The sequence below is a fragment of the Medicago sativa genome, chromosome 5 (assembly GCF_051527215.1).
Source record: "Medicago sativa cultivar Bolivia chromosome 5, Bolivia_mono, whole genome shotgun sequence".
Classification (NCBI taxonomy): Eukaryota; Viridiplantae; Streptophyta; class Magnoliopsida; order Fabales; family Fabaceae; genus Medicago; species Medicago sativa.
Window position 1 is genome coordinate 61,049,898 of NC_140753.1, and position 15,729 is coordinate 61,065,626.

Here is a 15,729-nt window from a genome sequence, read left to right on the forward strand (position 1 = left end):
TGTTAAGGATACATATGTATCCTCGATTGAAAGATTAATTTAGAATCTACATTTATTTTCTATTTATCATTATCATAATATTTTTTGTAACATATCTGATATGTGAATATATATAAATAAATAAATAAATATTTATTTATTTATATATGAGAATGAATTTTTCATTCATTTTTGTTCATGTCGGAGCGGACCTAGACTTACAATGTTGGTGGGGCACATTTTTTTTATCAAATAATTAAATAAAACTAAATTTAATAAGAAATTATATTAAAAATAGTTGTAGCAACCAAAATTACAAAAATACTATATTTTCCATTTGTTAAAAATGAGTTAAAATTACATCATTAATAATTGTTCTAAGAACATCTCTTTCTATATACGTTACAAGACGATCGTCTAACCATTGATCACTCATCTTGTTACTAGTTGACTATGTACATATTCTTCATCGTAATTCAATTTCAATTTCAAACAATATAAAATCAATTTTAGTAGTCAAAACCTAATAATAGAATGACAAACATATGTTGCTAACAATAAAAAATTTTTGGTCTTTGGTAAAACCACTTTTCAACAAGCAGAACAAAAAATATAGCTTGATAATCACAAAAACTTATATTACTTATTATTAATGTTAAATTAAATAATTAATTTCATCCTCTATTTTTTTATAGAAGTAATTTCATTCTCAGTATGTCAAAAAAATACATACTTCATGTTATATGCATGTGCTTCGTAAAACATAGATAGATACCTTTTAGAATCCCACCCTTCTTGCTTATATCTGAGAACAAATGAGAGAACTTTCGGGGAAAATGAAGCACGATATCAATATCATATAGCTCTGAATTATAATATTATGTTGTTGACAGAATAACATCATATTTCTCTCTTTTTGTTATGAAACTATTAGAATATGAACAAGAATAAAGAGAAGTAGAGAATAAGAGAGAAACAGAGATATATTCTTTTGTAGTGTACAATTATGTTACATGTTTCTCTTTGAATGGAGGAAAATGCCAATAGATTGTTGTGGGAGGTAGGCTGTTGGGATTTGTGGTGTTTAAGCTTTAAGTTTTTGTTGTTATGTTATTAGAGGGTAGAGGGAGTTGTGTCCCTGTGTTGCTTTGGGTAGTTATTTTACTTTGTGTTTCTTTTACTTAGTATTTTATTAAAGGAACACTAGATTGTTGACCCGTGCGCCGCACGGGTCGAATAGACTGTAATATATAAGAGTAATGTTAACTGGTGCCCCCGGGGCACTAGTTAAGGAGTCAAATATAGTAAATATTACATTGGAACTTGTGCTGTCAACTTTTCAAAAGCATAAAAAATGTTACTTTCATTTTAAAACTTCCTTTTTTTAGTTTCCTTAACAGTGTCCCGGGGGCACTGGTTAACATGACCCGATATATAAAAGTAAAGTATAAGAGAGGAAATAATTGGTATCCCGTGGTATAAATATTACTTTTGTTTCTTTAAATTTGTTCCAATCAAAATAAATTTTCTTTACCATAGCCTATCTTTATGTCTGTGAGGACTAAAAAGAACAGCAAAAATAACAAATGTAATAAACACTAATGTTTTGGATATATTCAATTTCTTCTATAGATTATATCTGAATGCTATAAGATAAAGTAAACAAAGAAGGAAGAGGGAAAGGTTTAATGGGAACGAACCTTGAGAAAAATCATGGATAGGTAAAAAAAAAAAAAGGAAAATATTAGGGTTTTTGTTGAGGTAGCATGGATAATCACAACTAATGATGCAAATTTAGAGCCAAAATTTTAGGGTTGAGGATTAACATTTAATGATGCAAATTTAGAGCCAAAATTTTGGGATTGAGTTGTTGCAAACCGAGTCCGGATCCTCTCCATTTCCAAAGGAAATGGGGATCGACATTTCCTTTCCTTGCAAAACGACACGTGGCGTAAGTTGTAACCAACGACAAGGATTTAAAACAAATTAATATTAATAAATAATAAAAGAATTCAATCACGTTTTCAGTTTGAGTTGCCATATTTGCCGGGTAAAATTGCAGAACGGAAACCCATGACTGAGACAGATTTCCTTCAACTGGTTCCTCCCTATTGACCAACTATATCGAACCACATTCTTCATTCTCCCTTTCGGTACCTTCTGCAGGTACTCCTCCACTCCTTACCAACATTGTTGCACTCTCACTTTACTGTTGTTGTTCTGTCTTGCCACCACCTCTCGTGTCGACGTCGACGTTCCGTGAATTGTGTGCAAGATGGAGAAAACCAATTCTGGCCGTCCACCACCTCTTTGTCATTCCACGGGTAAGAAATTCACTCATTATTATTGAAACCTGGTTTAACAAAATACTTATTTCTCATTCTTTGATCACGTTTCTTGAAAAAATCCTCCTCTTTTAATTAATACTACAAAATTGCATTTGATTTTACTTGTTGTTTTTTTCGTTAACCATTGACTCAATATTTTTCCCAGGAAACCTTAATGAGCCATCAATTTCAATTGTTGAAGGTGTAGAGAAATGGGTTAGTTCCATTCATGAAAGTATTTTGCCAAATAGCCAAGAAACTTTTGTAGATTATACACCACACTTGGAAATGGAGTTTGAATCTGAGGCAGCAGCCTATGAATTTTATAATGAGTATAGCAGGAGAATTGGATTTGGTATTCGTCGAGAATATGGCAATAAAAGCAAAAAAGACGGAATTCTGACTTCAAGAAGATTCTCGTGCTTTAAAGAGGGAAAGGTGATGACAAGCGAGACCACTTGACAAAAGAGTCTAGAGCAGAAACCAGAACTGGGTGTAAAGCACGTATGGTTATTTCACTTGATCGAAAAATTGGAAAATACAAGGTTGTCGACTTTGTATTTGAACATAATCACCTTCTTCAACCACCAGGGTACGTTCATATGATTCGCTCTCATCGACGCATATCTGAGTCACAAGCATCACAAATTGTGTTGGCTGATGAATCCGGATTAAAGCCAAAGGATTTTCATGAGTATGTGTCCAAGCAAGTTGGTGGAATAGACATAGTTGGTTATACAAGGCAAGACCATAAGAATTTCCTTCGAACTAAAAGGAATCATTCACTGAGGTATGGTGAAGTAGGTGCATTATTGATGTATTTCAAAGGACAAAGTGAAAATCCTTCTTTCTTTTATGACTTTCAAATGGATGTTGAAGAGCAAATAACAAATATCTTTTGGGCGGATGCACAGATGATAAACGATTATGGATATTTTGGTGATGTCATCACTTTTGATACAACATACAAGACAAATAAGGATTATCGACCATTGGGAGAATTTGTTGGACTGAATAACTTCAGACAAACTGTTGTTTTTGGGGCAACATTGTTGTATGATGAAACAATTCCTTCCTTTCAATGGTTATTTGAAACTTTTCTCAAAGCAATGGGTGGAGAAAAGCCAAAAACCATCCTAACAGATCAAAATGCAGCAATGGCCAAGGCTATTTCTCTAGTTATGCCTCAAACATTTCATGGACTATGCACTTGGCATATAAGAGAAAATGCCCTAAGGCATGTGAACCACCTATACCAAAAGAGCTCCCATTTCTGCTCGGATTTTGAAGCATGTATTGATCTACATGAAGAAGAAGATGAATTTCTGAACGCATGGAATGCTTTACTTCTTGAGCATAATGTTTCTGATGATTCGTGGCTGCATTCAATTTTTCGAGTGAAGGAAAAATGGGCATGGGCTTATGTTCGAAAAACTTTCACTGCGGGTATGAGATCTACTCAATTAAGTGAGAGCTTCAATGCTGCTTTGAAAAATCATTTGAAGTCAGATATAAATTTGGTCCAATTTTTCACACACTTCGAAAGAGTTGTGAATGGAAAACGAAACAATGAGTCAGAAGCCGATTATGAGTCAAGACATAAACTTCCTAAGTTGAAAATTAAGAAGGCACGTATGCTTGTTCAAGCCGGAAACATTTACACTCCAAAAATATTTGAGGAGTTCCAAGAAGAATATGAAGAATTTCTAGGCACTTGCATAAAGAATTTGAATGATGGGTTGTATATTGTTATAAATGATGATGACAATAAGGAGAGGAAAGTAATATGGAGTTTCGAGGATCAAAAGGTTGCTTGTGATTGTCGTAAATTTGAGACACATGGTATTTTATGTAGTCATGCTTTGAAAGTGTTGGATACAATGAATATTAAGCTAATTCCTTCGCACTATATACTCAAGCGATGGACAAGAGAAGCAAGGTCAGGAAGTAATCGAGATTGGAAAGGACATCATATTGATTTGGACATCAAAGCTCACTTCATGAAGCGATACAATGATTTATGTCCTCGGATGGTCAAATTAACAAATAGAGGATCTGAAACTCACGAAACTTACATGTTTCTGTCCAAAGTCTATGAGAGTCCAACAAGATAGTTGAGGATATGTTGGCTAATAAGCTTACTGATGGAGAATCAATTGGAACGTGTCATGTTTCCATATCAATTACAAATGGTGAGATAGACAACAATGTGAGCACTACTGTTTCTGTTGAACCAAAAGCAATAAAAAAGAAAGAATGCTCATGTAAGAGTAATAAACGTCCTAAATCATGGAAGGAGAAATTGGATAGAAAGAAAAAGGCGTGCATATCAAGGAAAAATGGAAAACCTAAAGAAAATTTGGTAATTCACTCCTAACTTTATTATTATATAATTTGTTGTGATGCTGGCTGTGATGTGTTTTTGTATGACAGTGGAGTGTATGTATTTTTGCTGATGATTTTTAATCCTGATGCCTGCGGTTCCTACTGGCTTTGATGTGTTTTAGTTAATTTTGGGGTCTAGTTTGGCCTCCTTTAGTGCTTGTATTTGCAGCTCTCCCATTTACTTCTTGTTACTGTGATTTACTTGTTAAGTAAAATTTATTGTTTCAAAAATAAATATGTTACTTATACTTCAATTATGCAGGAAAAAGCTTCAGTAACAGATGATGGTGCACATCCCCTTCATACAAGTCCCACTTTTACTCAATTGTTGAGTGTAAGCAATTAATTCATTTGGCTGCTGTGCCTGTTTTTTTCTGCCTGCGCTACTGTCATCTGTGCCAGAATTTTCTGGTTTTCTGTTTTGGTGTTTCAGCTGTTATCTTTTATAAAAGTTTATTTAACCTTCCTAATCATATGCAGCAACAACTGGACTACAACTCAACTTCTCTATCTTCAGATTATGTAATTTTGGATGGAAGCCATACTCGAGGTGGAAGCCACGTTGACACATTGGGGATGCACAACAAAATTTTGGTGACTCATGAAAAGGAAGACCTTAGGGACACTACCTTTTTTGCATGACAGCTTTGCTTTGCAGTTTTGTGTGGCTTTTGTTAATGATAGTTAACTTGATGGAAGTTAGGAATGCTGCAGTTTTGTAGCTGTGCTGCCTTTTAATTTATAAGTAATAGGAGGTATGTTGAACCTTATGGTAGTTGGTTTTATTCCAAAATGCTTTGTAAGAGGATTATGAATACCTTTTGATTTAGCTTTGTTAGCTCCATGACTTTGTATTTTTGGTTGCCTTTCACCATTGTCTTATGCTTTTTTAAGAGTTATTAATTAATTTGCATTTTCAAAAAAAAAATGACAAAGGAAATCGCAGAATTAGACAATGAGGTAAATATAAATCTGATTTTTTTTTTAGAAACAACTACATTTATTAACGACGAGTGTGTGCAAGGAGCACAACAAAACTCGCGGCCAGCAAAAACAAAATACAAAGGGTACTGATATACCAGAAACCCTACAACCAGCAAAACCCCTCAAAACAGCAAAACAGCAAAAAAACCTCCTAGCCTAAAGCGCTAACAGCAGAAGCACACAAACAGACCAGCACCAAAAACAATAAAATTGAGACTGCCATATGCAAACTGGCAGAAAAATCAGCACTGCTATCTCATCCACTTCACAAGTTGAATTATTGAAAATTCGATCATTTCTCGCCCTCCATAAACTCCAAACCACGGCATGCCAAATCAACCGGAAACCTCAATGAATCCTATTATTACTCGCAGCGCCATTCCAGCCCTCCCAGCTTTGCATGCATGGATAGCACTTCACCTTGATTATACCAAAATATTTCACCATTGCTTCATGTTGTATTGACTTCAGCAAACATTTTAAGCTCATTCCTTTATCAAATTCAGATACCCAGTTAGCATATAAAGAGCAAATTATCATAGTTACATAACTCCCAGCAGATACATAATACAATCACTACTCCAAACTATCGTATAAAACGTAAAGAAAACAAGAAAACAATAACACACAACCCACAGAACCTTATTCCAGAAGTAACTGCACCATATATTCTAGAATTAACCACACATTCAAAATTTAAAAGCTACTGCAAGCAAGGACAGGAGGTCGTGTAATATTCCTCACTCTATAACAATTACCTAAATTCAACTTCACAAGACTACACCAATTTTCCTTGCCCCAAGCATGTAGCTTAATTATTTATCCATAAAACATAATCAAACATCAGTGAAACAGGGAGGCAATACCACATTTTAATCCATAATTTACAACAACCAATTCACACTAAGTTATTCTCCATTAAATTGGATCTAATCCACATGGATAAATAAGCCAAAAGCCACAAATGAATCCTAAATATATAATTGAAGTTAGGTAATTAAGATACAATCACACTAACCCAATTTTACACAAGATACCATTCCATTGTGTTTTTGAAAGCACTGTCCCAAACACAACTACATGAATCCATCAATTCCATATGGAAACCACATGTATAATGTTAATATTGGCATCGACATGTAACACTGTCTTTTTATAATTCTGCTATTCAGCTTATGCAAACAGAAGACACAAACATGGTATCAAATGCATTTCCCCAATTTAAAGTTGAATCCTTTCAAATTTTTCATTTAACTTAGTTTCATTCAGCCCTCTCTTTTTCCTTTCAAAATTGCAGTTGTTTTTGAAAAATTCTTCTTTGGATCAAAGTTTGTTGACTAAAACAAAATTAATGGATAAGCTACATACTCGCAGGTAAACATGAAAAAGAAACCAATCTTATCTATTGTTAACAAGTAATGCTAAATGATTCCCCCAAAACAAATCAAACAGAGAAGCAAAAAGTGTCTCACCGTTGCAATGGCATCAGACTGTGTTCGACGATTTAGAGAGCGAATTAGTGAGGCATCGACAAGGGAGGCGTTACCAATTTCTCACCGAAAATCGAAAATGGAAACTGCCTGTTAAAACGACGGGAGACGACATAGGTTCGGTAGTGTGCATCGAAACTGCATCTAAGAAAAAGAGAGGAAGGGGATTAAGTGATTGTGAATCCTTCAATTCATCAAAACAAATCCCTAAGTGATTGTGGTGCATCGCAGGATATGGAGAGTTCTGATGAATTGAAGTCGACCAGAGTTGCCGGAGTTCAACAAACAACATAGGGTTAAACTGGGTATTTTGTATGAATTAATTGGTTTTAAAGAAAGAATAGATCTCAACCGTTGGTTTCCACTTACGCCACGTGTCGTTTTGCAAGGAAAGGAAATGTCGATCCCCATTTCCTTTGGAAATGGAGAGGATCCGGACTCTTGCAAACCTAATAAGGGATTAGTGGAGGAAAAAAATTAGGTTAAGTTGCTGCAGACTTAACAAAATTAATAAATAATGATAGGCCGAAAAACCCTTTTGTTTCCCCCTTTTCTTTGTTTTTTGAAATTACGAGGGTGATTATGACATTCGCACAAACACACGTACGCACGCACGCATGCGCGCACACACAGATATATATATATATATATATATATATATATATATATATAGGGGGTTGTTAACTTGCACCCACCTAAAACACACTAAGGTGCAAGTTAACAAGCTACACCTACTAGTTCTTTACCAAATTACCCACTACTATCCTTTTAAAATATGTTTTAAGTAAAGGACAAACTTGTAAATTTGCTTTTATTTTATTTCTTAAAACCAAATGAAAAATGTTCCAAATCTCATAAATAGTCCACCGCCAACCACACATCAACTCTATTTGGTGTCATCCTTTACACGGCAATTGTCATTGCCTCCCACCGTCATTGCTGTCATTATAAACATTGAAATACCATAAATAATCTATATAAAAATTGTTTCATCTAAGAAAGAGAGGGAGATAGATCAGAATAATGAAGCTCAAAAAAGGTGAGAGGGTGAGAGATAGTGGCAAGTAAGAAGAGCACTGTTACTGGAACAATTACAGATACCATCAAACTATCTAAATATTCAATTGAAGAGGATTGTGCATTAGTAGCATTACGAGCAAGAAAAATGTTATAGCAGGTCAATTGAAAATTGAAAAGGAGGATATGAAGCTGAAAACACAACACAGAGAGAGAAACGTGTTTGATAGGGAAAACCAAGTAGAAAAAGCGCATTCGTGTGTGTAGCACGAAAAATCTTGTCGTGTTTTTTAGCATTTTTCATTTGTTTCTCATCTTTTCTACTGGCCTTTGGTAGAGGAGAAGGCCGAAGGCTTCAATTTTTTGCATTGCAAAATGGTTATTTGCATTATTCTTCTCTCTAATTTATTTTCAAATATTTTATTGTTCCTCGAGCGCTTTTTTTATAACTCATTTGCTGATTTTTTTATTTTTATTTTTGAAAGAATTTCATCTCCTAAAGTTAATATTTAACTAAGCATAGCTGATGTTAATTCATCTTATTTTTCACATGTTACGTTAATAATTAAGTCTAGAAATAAAATGTATTTCCGTGCATGAATTCTTCAATAAATTAAGTTTTTGGAGTAAAAAATTCTTTTTGGATGATAGTTTACTTCAAGTGGAGTTGTTTTTTCTTTACATAAAAATGTCATAATAACACTTGCTCAAAGGGTTTACTCAAAATTTGTCATAAATTATTCTACAACAGTAGATTTGTATCTTACATAACATTCCTCTACCACCTGCACAAGGAGTGATCACAGCGGTGATAGAAACACCATAAGGTGCCTCATTTTTCTTCCTTTTTTTGGAATAATATATTCTTCCTTTTTTGTTATACTGATGTATCTCATAGTTTGGTTCTCATTCTCTTCATTTTTTCCAAGGACCGCCATGTGGTGGAGGAGTCACATAGGCCATGAAGGTATCCTTCAATTATATTATTCACCTTTTCTATTTTACCAACCCATTATATCATAAATGTTTCACTTTATTTTATTTTTACTTTCATTGTTTGTTTATGTATACCATGCATGCTTTAAATATTTCATTTCTTCTGTAAAATGGTCATCAATCAGGGAAGGGAGGGGTACGTTATTCGCACTTGACGAATATATTACTATTAAAGATGAATGGAGGATGATACAGGGAGCCTATAAATGACATTTTAATGTTAAGGACATAGCATTCAGTGAAATAGCTAAGGACATAACAATAATGGAAGTGGATGATTGGTCGGGTTTTGTAACCTTTGCGTTGGCTCATGGTCACAACAATAATGCTTGGTGAACGAGACATTTACAATTAGGTTTTCATTCTTTTTTTCTCTTGGTCTTTATATTTGTTCAATTCCAAGGCATTTTAATTCAAATTTTGTTCACATTTGATTATACAATTTTTCAAATTCTGAAGTGTATGTTGGTTTGGTTTTCGACTCGATTTAAAGTCGACAAATGAAAAAAAATAAGAGGAAAATTTAAATCAAAAGAAAAAATATGTTAAAACCATCTATACAAAATGCAAGAGGATCTTTTGACGGGGACAAAGGTCAAAACTTGATTCAGCAAGGGATGAAAACATCGGTATTAATCAAAATTCATTAGTGGATCGCAACAACATATTAAAGTGGACATCGATATTAATCAAAATTCATTAGTGGATCAATATATGTATTTCTTTTAATTCTGATAATTTTGTTCAAAAAAATATGTATAAAGAAACCAATATTTAACTAAAAAACATAATGTTCATGAGTTGCACAGGTTAACGCATTAGAGAGATAGGTCAATAGGACAGTTGTATGGTTGTGTTATGTGTAGCCGAGAGAGAGAGAGAGAGAGAGAGAGAGAGAGAGAGAGGGGGGGGGGGGAAGGGGGAGGGGAAGAGGGTGAGGGAGAGAGAGAAAGAGAAGATAGGATAGGAAATGTCGGTAGGTGAATGAAAAAAAGGGAAGGGGTGGTTGGAGCAGGGGCTCTTCCCTTCTATTTCTCCAAGATTTCTCAAACAAGAACATCACTTATATGCTCTAGTTTAATTAACATTGCACTTGCTATGTTACATTGACTTTTCAATGAAAAATATCGCAAAGTATGAATAAGTGGTACGACTAATGTGTAAACATTCTTTCCCTCTTTTTGAAATGTCTTCGTCCTTTGCAAGACTTGGATGTGTTATCAAAGTTTTGTTCTTATTTCTTTTATTGGTTTGTCTTAGATTTTCTTAATTTTATATTTTATGACCGACAAAAATGGCTCGAGAAATAATATAAAGCATATGTGCACTGGTTCTGTAAATTATGTTACGGATGGGAAAGATTTAATGTCTTCATCAAACCCACCCCATAAATGTCACACATTTTTCATGCATATTCATCCTCCATAGATAGATAGATGAGTATGCATCACAAAGCTAAGTATATATTAAGTAACTCCATGTTAAAGAAATGCATGAATTACATATCTTACATTTTTTATCAAGTTTGATCCTTCTTTTTTGATCAAGCTTGATTATTCTTTTAATTCTAATATTTTTCTCCAAGATATATCAAGAAAAACTAAACCAACATTGATGTTGAAAAACATATTGTTTAAGAGTTACATGCGTTAGCGCAGTAAAAAGAGCGGATAGACGGACACGGGAGTGCCCATCTGGACGCTAGTAGTAATAATAATAATGATAATCTTTTTTGACAGATAATAATAATGATAATCTATAACTATTGATAAAGGCAATACATCTATTTGCTGTAGCCTATTTTACTTTCCACTAATACCCTTGGTAGCCTATTTTAGCTTCCAAAAATACCCTCAACAGTTGGTGTAACTGCACGACAATACATCTATTTGGTGTAGCCTATTTTACCTTCCACTAATACCCTTGGTAGCCTATTTTAGCTTCCAAAAATACCCTCAACAGTTGGTGTAACTGCACAACTTAACCGGTCAAAAAAAACCCAAAGTAACCGCAGAAGAAGTTAACTTTATCACCCTATTGCTACTTTGTTCATCAAGGCAGTTTATTTTTCACATTTCTTCCAAACAAATACAAAGTGTAACCGACATCTCTCTGAAATTAAATACCACTTGATGAACAAAGGGTGTTTGAGAAAGAGGGAGTGAGAATAGCAGAGCAGGGATATGGGGAAAGATACATCCTTAACCATTGGAAGCGTGATAGTTTGCATGCACAAATACAATGTTCGCTTCGTTTTGATATCTAATTTGCTTTTGATATACTACTCAAATGGTTTGCTATTAAAAAAGATTGTAATACGCTTTGTTTAACATAGGTACATTGGCAAGGGTATGAAGAAGAAGATGACGGAGACAAGGAAATGATCGAGACAAAGGTTAGTTTATAATAAGTGAATGATGATGTAATTGAGATATTCTATTTTTAACTTTTAATATTTTATGTGCAACTACGTTCTTAATGTCCTTATTTACCAATATGTCATTATTCTTTTGGTGGTTCTACGTTGGTTCATTAATCCGTTTCAAGTGGTCAACACAATAACATTATGTTTTACTTAATTCTTACAATGTTGTTTTCAAAAGAAGGTGGACATTATGCTGTGTCGAATATACTTAACAGGTTCAAATTCAAATTTTGAAATCCTCTTAAGAGAAAATATATGTTATGCTTTTGGATCTTCAAAAATATCTCATTGGATCTTCAATAACATGCATTGGTTTTCGACGCCAACACATATAATTACATTCAATTAATTCATTTTTAATTTTTTTTTACCGGTCTCGACATCTCATTATTGTGCTCATTGTATGTCTAAGATCATGGAAGGGTATGGGCTGCATAGATAAAGAGGTTTCCTCATTGTTTTCAAAGTATGCTATAAGAATTGAATTGTACAATTAGTTTTTTCTTCGTTGTGTTTTTGTATTTCATCTTCTTATTTTGTTCCAACTAATATTTCAAAAACAAAATAATTGAGAGGGATTGCAGTATCTTGAGGAATGGCACAAATCAGAGAGATAAAAAAAGAAGGAAGAGATAGAAAAAGAATCAAGGGAGCATGGAAACGTTTTTGAAAAGGAAAATTAAGTTTGGGATATGTGCTAAAGGCAGCAGCAGTATGAAAGCCGCCTAGAGTTGGTGTTGGAACGCTGGTCTTTCACCTTCAGAGATAGAGAGATGAGAAAAGGGGAAAAGTACGTAGCAATGTGGTCGATTAACCAACCATGAAGGCATCACTAATTGTGAGTACAACGGGTGAAATAATGGTGATGATATAACCGCTACGACTTTAGGGGGTTTCTACCATTTATTTCTTCTATATTTTTGCTCACTTTTATTCTTCTCATTTCCTTTTTTATATGCTCATTTATCCCTTCTATTGTAGGTTGTTATTCATTTCTCCCGTTTATTAAGGAGGTATCCGCTCAGCACCACTTAATGGAGTAGTCTAAACGGAGTTTGATATTCTTAAATTCTATTGTTTACTTTTTTTAATTCTAACATTATATTCTTCACTTTTTTTTACTTTTATTCTTTGTTTCTATTTCATGCTTATCATTTCTTATCATTTTTTCTTTGACTTTGTGTTTCATCTATATTAGATGGCTCAAAATTAAAGATACATATAGACTGGAATTAAAGACTAAATGTATTTCACTCTTTGTTCGTTCCTTGGTTCATTAATTTCTTCTTTTATACATGTTATTCGTACTTGGTTGAAATATTATGCTTTCATATTGAGATTGGGTAGTCATGTCAAGGAAGTTTGTGAAGTAGTAGAACACATGAATATTCAGTCAGGTTTTACCATATGCATGATCGAAGATAAACACAAAGTGCATCAAGATTTTACCATTACAATGCTCAAAATCTATTTCTCTTAATCAAGAAGAAAGTGCTCAAAAGCATTTTCTATTTCCTACTACGATTTAACATAATCTTCAACACCTTCGACTTTTTTTTTATGTGCACTAATGTGGGAACTTGAGAACAAGCATAGTATAGAGAAAAGGAAACACAATGATTAGGAGAAAGCAGAAAAGGTAAGTATACATGTTTTGAAATAAACTTTGATGAAATAAATATGTAACAAACTTAAGGCTTTCCAAAACGCAAAGTACTAAAGAGATTAATTGTACATTTGTAATCATTTATATATCTATTTTATTGTGAGTGTCTTGGATAGTATGAACAATGATAAGTGAAAAATATGTCAATTATTTTATGTTAGATTATTGTGAGCGTCTTGGATAGTATGAAGTGTGTTAAGTGATAGATATGTCGATTATCTTATGTTTAAAACAATTTGTATTAATAAATAACAATTACAATAAAGTACCAAACCTTCGGCGGCCAAGTCGTTGACGAATAAAATTTAATAAATAACAATTACAATATAACGTGTGACTATACTTCATTAAATTATTTTTTTATATAATAATTAATATATAGTATATCATACACGAATAAAATTTAGTGAACAAAATGTAGAAAAACAACAAAATTGAGATCTGAATTAAAATTGAAATAAAACATAGAACTAATATTAACCTTTGACTATTCTGAAAATCCTGCAAGACATCAATGTTATCCAAGTTTTCAGACACTCTCGTGCTCGTATGTCCGTTATTTCTACTGCACTAACACATGTACAGTAGCGGAGCCAGGAATGTTAACTAGTGGAGGCACAAATTTGCCTTTTTTTTTAAAATATTGAATGATTTTCTCATTTGACAAGGGTCCATTTGAAAATAGTATCTCCTATTTTTTTTCTCCATCACTTGGATGATAATCTGAAAGTCTTGACCTCAACCCATGATCACTGGAAAGCTTTTCCAAATCCAATTCTAAAAATCTTTTTTTTTTTTTTTTAAAGATGGACCCAATTTTATACTTCCACATTCATCAAGTGCTTGAGAATTAATTGTTGATGATTGCTCTAAACTTGACTTTTTTTTGAAATATTTCTCCATTGTACATAATTTACTGCTAGAAATAACAAGTTTATTGATCACAATCAACTATAAACACTACTATTTTTTTATAACTACCCTAAGGGAAGAATGAAACACTAAGGGAAGGAAAATGAAATTATTTGAAAGAATAGTTGATGTGGTTGATTTTTTTATCCATGAAACAAGGATGAAGGGCGTTGATTTGTTCACTGAGAAGAGAAAGAATTTTGTGTGATATATGGGGGCTTTGTTTATTTATTAAAAAAAAACTTAAAAATATGAAAGAGAGAAAGGGTTGGTTTCTTCATAGTGGGTGGGGGTTTGACCATCAATATATGTATAGTATGTATATATGAAAGTAGTGCAGGCAGAAGCCCACACAACCTTGTGTGTGGCTCCCCCACTGCACATGTATACATCTCATGTATAGATTTGACTATGTTTCTTTGACAAAATTATTGTAGAACATGTCATTGTACACATAATTTGTTTAACACCTTGCAGAAGAATACTTGTCATACCCCAATTTTTGACCTAAGGTCCCACTGACACGCGTCACGTGACCCTAGTCGATCCGAGGTTTCATTTAAAAATCCGGCAGAGAGGTATTTTAAAATACCTCATATTTGATTTCGAGTCGGCCCCCTTTTCTCTTTATTCTTTTATTATTTAATTTTATCTTTATCTCCATCTTTTAAAATTTTGTTTTTTATTATTAATTAGTCAATTTTAACTTCTTTTAATTCTTTTATTTTCTTTTTATTTTTGTTTTGTTAAATTAAGAGATAAAATCAAAAAATATGTTTATATTTATCCCATGTATTTTTACCTTTTTACTGTTTTTTTTTAAGTCCAAAATACGTCCAAATTCAGTCAGCGCATTATACTGCCTCGCCTCAACCCAATCCGATCAGTTCATGCCTATGCCTCAATCCAGTCCAAATTCATGCGCGTTTTCCTTCTCATCAATCCAGCAACAACTCCTTTCGTTTTCTCCTCCCCAAGTCACAATTCTTCTGCAGGTTTTCAACAAACCCAAACCCACAATCCTCACACTATAAATACACCTGCACACACACACAAAAGGGAACACGCAGAAAATTCCAACGGGAACGCACAAGGGGCAGACACGCAGAAGGGGAAATATTCACAACACAAGTTCATCAGCCGCAATTCACATCCACAAGACCACAACACAAACAGAATCGCAAGCACACCACAACTGTGAACCAACGACACAAACAGAACCTGCAAGGAGGACAGAAGCAGACGCGGTGCCACCATCAACCAACCCGTGACGCGCGACTCAATCCAAATCCACCGTCGAATCCGAAGGAAAACATCAAAGAGGTAGTCTTTCTTCTTCTCTCTTTTCGTAAACTCGTAGATCTAGGACTGTTGAGTGTTTTTCTGGATTTGAAATTGTTAGAAATAAGTAGAGGGAAGTGAGTAGAAGAGAAAGAGCGAAAATTTTTTTAAAAAAAGGAGTTTTTTTACTCCGGTGCGGCGGCGCCGCCGCGAATGTTCGCCGGCCACCGCACCGGATTCACTTCCGGCCGCCGCTCTCCAATCGGA

General features: G+C 33.9%; 1 long non-coding RNA gene and 1 pseudogene across 1 annotated transcript; both read left to right on the top strand.

Annotated features, from left to right (window-relative positions):
* Positions 1-2,477: 2,477 nt before the first annotated feature.
* Positions 2,478-5,333, top strand: LOC146923711 (protein FAR1-RELATED SEQUENCE 5-like; annotated as a pseudogene).
* A 4,023-nt stretch (positions 5,334-9,356) lies between these two features.
* LOC146923712 (uncharacterized) lies at positions 9,357-12,470 on the top strand. Its single transcript, XR_015009860.1, has 3 exons — positions 9,357-9,533; positions 11,514-11,573; positions 12,188-12,470. It is a non-coding gene; the product is annotated as an uncharacterized LOC146923712 (long non-coding RNA).
* The last annotated feature ends 3,259 nt before the right edge of the window (positions 12,471-15,729 follow it).